Source organism: Emydura macquarii, unplaced genomic scaffold (genome assembly GCF_026122565.2).
Source record: "Emydura macquarii macquarii isolate MOO-44397 ecotype Brisbane River unplaced genomic scaffold, CSIRO-AGI_Emac_v2 contig_3375, whole genome shotgun sequence".
Lineage (NCBI taxonomy): Eukaryota > Metazoa > Chordata > Testudines > Chelidae > Emydura > Emydura macquarii.
This window is the reverse complement of record NW_027133512.1, coordinates 72,342-80,645: the sequence shown is the minus strand read 5'-3', so window position 1 is coordinate 80,645 and position 8,304 is coordinate 72,342. Positions and strand designations below refer to the sequence as shown.

Sequence of the window (8,304 nt, the reverse complement as noted above, 5' to 3'; positions counted from 1 at the left end):
ATCACCAGTGAGGATGGGTTGGAGCTCCAACCCCAGAAACTGAACGTATAAAGGGATGGAAAGTTCCCATGAACCTGGACGAGCACAGTGCTTTGTAAGCCTCAGTGGATTTGACAATATTTGTAGAGATTTGCACAACATTTTGCAAAGTGCCATTATGCTAGTTCCTGGTGTGAAACCATTTGCACTGCTGCGGACACAGGAAGGGTCCCATCTGCTGTTGGGTGGGATCTTTAATGATATACCTTTTGATATGCTCCAGCCTTTTCTCCTGGAAAGCAAAGAGTTTGGATCGGGCACTAACAGCTGACTGCAAGTGTGTCCATACAAAGGAAGTAGCTGACTGGGAGAAGCGGGGTTGGGGTGGGAGACATATCCCCATCCCTGTAACAAAAGGAAAGCAGATTTCAGCTCAGTGTACCTTCCCAGCTCATGCAGCTAAACACCTGAGGCTGAGGGGAAGTGAGGGTGACACAACCAGCTGCTCTCACATAGGAGAGATGAGGTTCACTGATGTGACTGTGAATTGCCTGGGTCCTGACGGCATGGCCAGGGAAGACAGATAACTGCCTGCCCTTTCCAGGGAAACTGAGGCAGAGCAGAGCAAGATTTTGGCTGAGACTCCAGCTGCAAGTGGGGAATCTGAGGTAGCTCCGGAGTTCTGCCAATCCTACGGTGCCCACACAAAAGAGGGAAGAGCCCCAGTAAAGTGTAAAACAGCTGCTTGGGAGACTGCAGAGGTAACCGCAGCCGTGAGGGAGGAGGAACGTCTCCCCCTGGTTAGGAAATGGTGCATGCCCTTGAGCAGGGTTGGGGAAGAAATACAGCTCAGCTCAACATGTGGGACAAATGACAAATCCAGTCGAGTGGGGAGGCGGGGGCTTACACTACCTCCCTCCCTGGGGGAACTGCGAGATACCACAGGTGTCCCCGGACCCTGGCCTGCGAGGAAATGGGCAGAAAAAGGAATTTGGCTCCAGGGAAGACTTCCAGATTCTCCATTGCAGATGCTGGGGATCCCTCAGCTGTTAAAGGACCTGCATGGTTAACACCAGCGTGGCAGGGGGACAGGCCTGTCCTGACTCCCCCAGTGATCGACTGGGTGCTCCCCACACCCCACCCATGACCAGGAACCCCAGCAGGCAGCCTGGGTGATTGGCACACCTCAAACTGACAGGGTACCACCCTCTATCCCCAGCAGAGGAAAGGTATTGGGGGCCATTTGAGAGCATGTGAGGGCTCCCCTCAGTCACCGCACTGGCATCCTGCCTGAGTCACTTTCAGGTGGGGCAGATGCAGAGAACTGGGAAACTTCTGACTGATGTTTATGCAACAGATGTGTGACTCAGTTTCCCCACTCACATGGCATGGTTACTCTGCAGGTGTGGAGGGGTTAATTTCTTTCTTGCGATAGGAAAGGCAATGCAGCAACTGGGCAGAAGGCACGTAAACACTGCCGTAGTTTTGGGCATGTTGTCCAGGCAGTAACCCGCCTCCCTTGTCTCCTCGTAGCATGACCAATGGATCAAGGCATTGGGCCATCTGGAGCCAGGGCCTCCTGGACCAGTGCCCCACCGGCCAGTGTGCGGGAAGGATGGGTGCCTGGGCCTTTCTTTGAAAGAGAGTGGGGGAGTGTAGGGGAGTAAAGAGTTAAAAGCTGGACAAGTAGTCAGGCCTAAAATACCGGGAAGAGGGTGAAGGCAAGGGCAAACCTTGTTTCTGTGAATTTTAGTTAGAGTCTGTTATCTCTCTTCTTCTCCTCCCTTCCTGGCCATCTGCACAGGGGATAAGTTTATCGGCATTACTGTACAAGGTCTTTTCGTGGAAAGAAAGTCTTATCTTCCTTCTCCCCCTGGGTTGCCTTTACGTCAAAGAATGTTAGTGTAAAATGTATAGGTTTTAAGGTGATGTGCCTGCCCTCTGTATGGTAATCCTGTAAGCAACAAACAGGGGCGGGTATAATTGTATTCATTATGTAGTAGTTAATATTCATTTTACAGGTGTCAATGTAACCAAATAAGGATCTATGGGGAGTTGCTGAAAATGTACACATTTACAGACTGTTATGGATTAAAGTAACCCCCTTGTTGCTCACTCATGGCGTCAAGGTGGAGCGCGCAGGCAATAAAGAGTTCCATCTCCCCAATCCGCCCCCGGGACATCCTGTTTGATGATTTCTAACAAGCTCCAGTGGTAGAGGCCTGTGATTCTAGAGTAAAAGCTGCCACGGTGAGAGAGAAAGTGATGTTTTCAGTAACAGGTTTCATTAGTATTAGCAGATAAGTTTCTTGCCCTGCAGAGATTCTAATCTAGAGAGTTTCTGTGTGTTTAATTTTTACACTTCCCTCGGCTTGAGCAGGGAAACTAGCCTGGCCAGTTACTGTAGTGGTTTGTAGTCACGTTTGGTGTCTGGTTCTCATGCAGCTTCTTGAAAAGAGCCCCTTGTGTTTGCGAGGACACTGCTGCAGCAGGGGGACATGCTAAATATGAACACATTTCAAATCCACGTATATTAAATAATTGATAAAATATCGGCACTCATTCAGTTTTACTAAACCTCATTTCCTTTAAAAAAATCAAACTTTCCCTAATTTTGAGCAAAATTCTGAGGGCCTGGCTCAGGCAAAACTCCCATTTCAAGTCAATGCAAAACTTAAGTGAGGAGCTCAGACGTTCATGAGCAGGGAATGAGCAGGGAGCTGAATGAGGTTATAATCACCCGCGTGACTGCATTGCTCTCTAGACTCTCCTGAGGGACCCGAGCCCTCCCTGTTAGACAGTGCAGTGGGGTGACTCTAAATCTCCTTTGCTGTTTGGGAGTGGGACAGTGCAGGTACATTAAGCAGCTGAAGATCATGCAGTAAATAATTTTGTCAGAGCTGGTTAATACAAGGCTCAGCAATAATACACAACAGACTACACCCCCTTCGCCCTCTTTTGCAGGGGGACATGAGCTGGCACGGTGGATGGAGAAGGAGCGGCAGTCAGTCTGATTCACCTGATCTTCAGCCTAGATCTTCCTTTCCAAAAACTTGGTGTAAATATGACACCCTGAAATGCACCGATACTCCCCATCCTCGGTATAGATCTTCCCGTTCCGACTGATGATCAGCTGCACCGGCACTGAAAGGGAAACCTCCTTCCTCATGCCCTCAATGGTCAGCTCTGTGTGAGGAGGGATTCTAGCTGGCAGAGACACCTCAACTTTTTCGGTGTGATTAGTTGAGCTGATACTCCCTTTCTCAAAGGTGGTGGTGTTAGATATTTTTGTCTCTATGCCAAATGTGGCCTTCAGCACCTCTATATCTATTCCCACCTCCACCTTGGTTCCCACAGAGAGAGTGGAGGAGCTACTGAAGTTGAAGCTCTGCGTGATGGATGTTTCATACTCCCTGGTGGTGTTGGTGGTGAAGGTTTGTTCCCGGTCCGTCTTATTAATTCCCGTAATGTTATCAATCTTCATCTTGCTCTCATTCTCCACCTTCTTCTAGTTCCACAACACGTTGACTTCTGTGACAATGGGGCGTCCTGGTCTGAGGGGTCGCAGGTAGGAAAGATGTCATTCAGATAGATTGATCCATAATTTGGAAGACATTCACCTTCTCTAGCAACATAACGTCAGCTGCTTCCATCACTGTGCTCACACAATAGCCAGGCGCCACTCTGGACCTCGTGAGAAGATGCTGTGTCATGAAAAGTGCCCCAGGCCAGGTTGGTTGCTTTTCTTACCACCTTGCTCTGCCCTCGATAGTGACTGTGTTCGTACAGGGTGATCTGAGGATTGTTTAGGTCTGCAGTAATCAGCTGGAGAGAAGTGATCTCATCATTCGCCTCATAACCAACATAGCTGTATCAACCTTCCTCAAACACCCAGATCCTTCCATCATAATTATGATGCTGGTAAGCCACCCATGGCTGGCAAATAACCTCCACAGAGGTGATGCTGTCATTGAAATCTGCAAACCCCAGATTGGAGATACTGGAGGTGAACTCTTTACGGAATCCTTTAAAGTTTGCATGCTCATAAACAATTATCTTATTCATTCTGGGTTTGGGTGGGTGGGGTGATATCTCTGTGTATGAATGTCTGCTGGAAAAAAAAATCAGGAGTTAACATAATTTGAATAAAGTACTAGAGGTAAATATACTAGTAGCTGAACAAACACCAGTGAGCCACTCAAGCTAACTTATAGGGGATGATGGGAGATTCGGTGCCACCAACCTTTGCCCAAGGTGGGTCAATAATGCCTTTGTTGATACTAATTTTATTATCCCAACTCCCCAAGTGCCTGCTACAGGTGGGGAGGCTCCTAGACTAGGCCTAGTATCATCCCTTTACTCTACTGCCGAGCATCCCGCCCAGATATTCCTCAGTTCAGGGGATTTCACTCCTTTTAGTCCTAATGTTACCTACATATTATAAAGTTCAGATCTTACCAAAAATCACACTTGTGCCAGTCCTTTGGTAACCAAAAACTAGAGGTTTAATATAAAAAGAAAAGGAGAGGGTTATTAAATGGTTAAAGGAATCATACACGTGACAATTTGATTTCAGATTCTGTAGATCAGGTTCATAGCAGTGACAGTAAGCCAGTTTGCAAAAAGTCTCTCATAGACTCATAGCCTTTAAGGTCAGAAGGGACAATTCTGATCATCTACTATGACCTCCTGCACAATGCAGGCCACGCTACCTCATCCACCCACTGCTGTAAGAGACCCCTGACCTATGACTGAGTTAGTGCAGTCCTCAAATCATGGTTTAAAGACTGCAAGATACAGAGAATCCACCAGCAAGTGACCTGTGCCCCATGCTGCAGAGCAAGGAGAAAAATCCCCACGGCCTATGCCAATCTGCCCTGGGGGAAAATTCCTTCCCTACCCTAAATATGGTGATCAGCTGAACCCTGAGCATGTGGGCAAGACTCACCAGCTAGACGCTCGGGAAAGAATTGTCTGTAGTAACTCAGAGCCCGTGCCATCTAACATCCCATCATAGGCCATTGGGCATATTTACCGCTAGTAGTCAAAGATCAGTTTATTGCCAAATTAGGCTGTCCCCACTGCTCCCCTTACAAGGCGGTTCTAGAGCTTCACTCCTCTGATGATTAGAAACCTGCATCTAATTTCAAGTCTAAACTTCCTGCTGGGCAGTTTATATCCATTAGTTCTTGTGTCCGCATTGGTGCTAAACTTAAATAATTCCTCTCCCTCCCTGGTATTTATCCCTCTGATGTATTCATGGAGAGCAATCATATCTCCCCACAGCCTTCTTTTGGTTAGGCTAAACAAGCCAAGCTCTTTCAGTCTCCGCTCATAAGGCAGGTTTTCCATTACTCGAATCATCCTAGTAGCCCTTCTCTGCACCCGTTCCATTCTTTCTTAAACATGGTAGACCAGAACTGCGCACAGTATTCCAGATGAGGTCTCTTCTACTGGAAATGCCTCACCTGATGCATCCTTGGACAGCATTAGCTTTTCTCACGGCCACATCATATTGGCGGCTCATAGTCATCTTTATAGTCAGTTATCTTCTCAAAGAAGGAGATCAGGTTGGTCTGTCACGATCTATCATTTGTAAAACCATGTTGTATTTTGTCCTAATTACCAGTAACCTCAATCTCTTTAACTACTTTCTCTTTCAAACATTTTTCCCAAACCTTGCATACAGCTGAGGTCAAACTAACAATCCTGTGGTTACTTGGGTCACTTTTTTCCCTTTTTTAAAAATTGGAACTATGTTAGCAATTCTGCAGTTATACGGTACAGCCTGAGTTCATAGATTCATTAAAAATCCTTGCTGATGGGCTTGCAATTTCATGTACTAGTTCCTTTAATATTCTTGGATGGTGATTATCCGCCCTCCTGCCCCCGATTTAGTCCCATTAAGCAGTTCGAGTTTGGCTTCTATCTTGAATGTGGTCATTTCTACCTCTATATCCACATTCCCACTAGCCACCCTGCCACTATCACTAATCTCTTTGTTAGCCTCATTAAAAACTGAGGCAAAGTATTTGTTTAGATATCAGGCCATTCCTAGATTATCCTTAATCTCCTCCCCATCCTTAGTGCTTAGCGGTCCGTTTTTTTGTTTCTTTTTTTTCTTCTTAATTATATGGCGATAGAACCTTTGTTTAGTAGTTTTAATTCCCTTTGCATGGTCCAACTCTATTTGGGTTCTGCCATTTCTCATTTTGTCACCGCATGTTCTGACCTCCAAGACGTAGCTTTCTCACCTGATCCCTCCCATCTTCCACTCCTTGTAGCCTTTCTGCTTTCTCTTAGTCACTGTTCTGACATATTTGCTCATCCATATTGGTTTACAATCCTTGCCTATGATTTTTTCCTCTTCCTTGGGAGGTAGGCTTCAGATGGTTTCTCTGGATCACCCAAACAAAGGGGGGTCATTCAGCCCTTTGTTCAGAGATTCCTTGTTAAGACTCTCAGTCCAGAGAAGAGAAGCAGGAATGAGGACAAAGCAGTGAAGTCACAATCTTCTCTTTTATACTTTCAGCCCATGAGGCATGGAAAATTACTGGCAAAGGATGAAATCCATTTTACATCTCCTTACATGCCTTGTTGGGTGACTGGTCACGCCACTGTCAATATTCTTTTTGAGGCATCTCCAAGTGGGGCTCGCTCAGTGAATTGAGTGTCTTCAATGTCCCCTTGTGAGAGGTGATTTTCCTTAATGGTCCATCAACACATGGCTGGCTAGTCCTGAGATAAATCTGTCTGGGGGGTGCACCCAAAAGCAAAACATATTTGAGATGCAAACACATAGCCAATATTCATAACTTCAGATACAGTGATGACACATGGATTTAAACCACATAATCATACTTAACTCATTGTAACTTTTCCTTTGATACCTTACATGCCATACTTTGTACAGTACTGATAACTACTCTTTCAGAACGGCCTTTCAATCAGTTGTGCTCCCATCTTATAGTAATTGTAGCACAAGGACCTGAAATATTGAAATGTGCCAGACAGTCCCAGACTTCTGTGACAAGAAGTGTTAAATATGTTTTTGGGTCCTCGCCGGCTGGGTGGGTTCCCTGAGAACTCCAGGGGGGAGGGATGCAAATTCCCTGACACCTGCTATGTCAAAACCCAGCCTTTGAAGCTTTATTGCCAAACAAGAGGGCCAATGATGGGTCTAAGCTGTTTCAAGAGGCCAGAGATCAAAGTCCTAAGCCATATTAGGAAACAGCTGAAGTGCATCAGGTATAAAGGAGTCACCCTGAGGCTGGGAATTACCAGCTGATATCTGTTAAACTGTTCACAAACTGGCTTTTCAGACAGGATTCTCTCACAGCTTCTGACCGGCCATAGGCCCCTCTTTGCATTCCCACTTCCAGATTCAGCGCAGCAGATTCTACTTCTCTTGAGCCACCTCTCAGCCAGGGTGGGGCAGGGAAAGCCCTGTCACAGTCACCTCCAAGCACACATATAACTATGCAGGGGTTCCCCTCCCTGCCACCTCCTGGCTGGCCATTCCTTCCACTTTTCAAAGGGCCAATCCCTCGTCATAGCTATCCTGTGTTTGTGTAACTGTCTGTACGATGCACTCTCCACACGGCTCCTGATAAAATTCTCTGCCATCACCATCCAGGCACACTGCTTTCTCTGCGGTCCACTACTACTGCAACTCATACTCTGTAACTTTTCTCCCATCACAGTGCACGTTGTCAGGGCAAGAGCTGCATCTGACTCTGCTCTTCAGGACACACTCCTTGCTGTCGGGCGAATCAGAGGGACATTCCCAGCGAAGTGCAGAATGAATAAGATCATAGTCTACCAGGATGCGAACTTCAGGGGACTGTCCAGAGAATTCACCTGCAACATGCCTGACCTGCGGCAGGTGGATTTTGGTGACACCATTTCCTCACTGAAGGTCATCGGGCAGCCGTGACTGGCCTTCAGAGATCCAGATTATGGAGGACTAGTCTGTGCTTTTGAGGAAGGTGAATACGGGTGTATAGGTATGGATAACCACATCAACTCTCTGCAACTGGTTTATGAGGACCCTCTATGAGCACCCAAACTATGGAGAGCAAAGGAAGGTGTGAACGAATGAGACCGACTTGAGCACAGGATATTTTGGTGACAAGGCATCTTCTCACATTGTCCAGAGAGGTGCTTGGGTCCTCTACGATCACCCCAATCAAGGTGGCTGGTATTATGTGGCCCGGTCAGGACAGAGGCTTCATGACTATGGGATAATTGGATTCTACAATGATGAAGTATAGTTACCAGACTCTGTAGCTCATGTTAGTCCACTAGCCAGGTGGCTAAGACACG

At 46.7% G+C, this 8,304-nt stretch overlaps 1 pseudogene; it reads right to left on the bottom strand.

Annotated features, from left to right (window-relative positions):
* Positions 1-3,010: 3,010 nt before the first annotated feature.
* Positions 3,011-5,512, bottom strand: LOC137143983 (epidermal differentiation-specific protein-like; annotated as a pseudogene).
* Between the last annotated feature and the right edge of the window lie 2,792 nt (positions 5,513-8,304).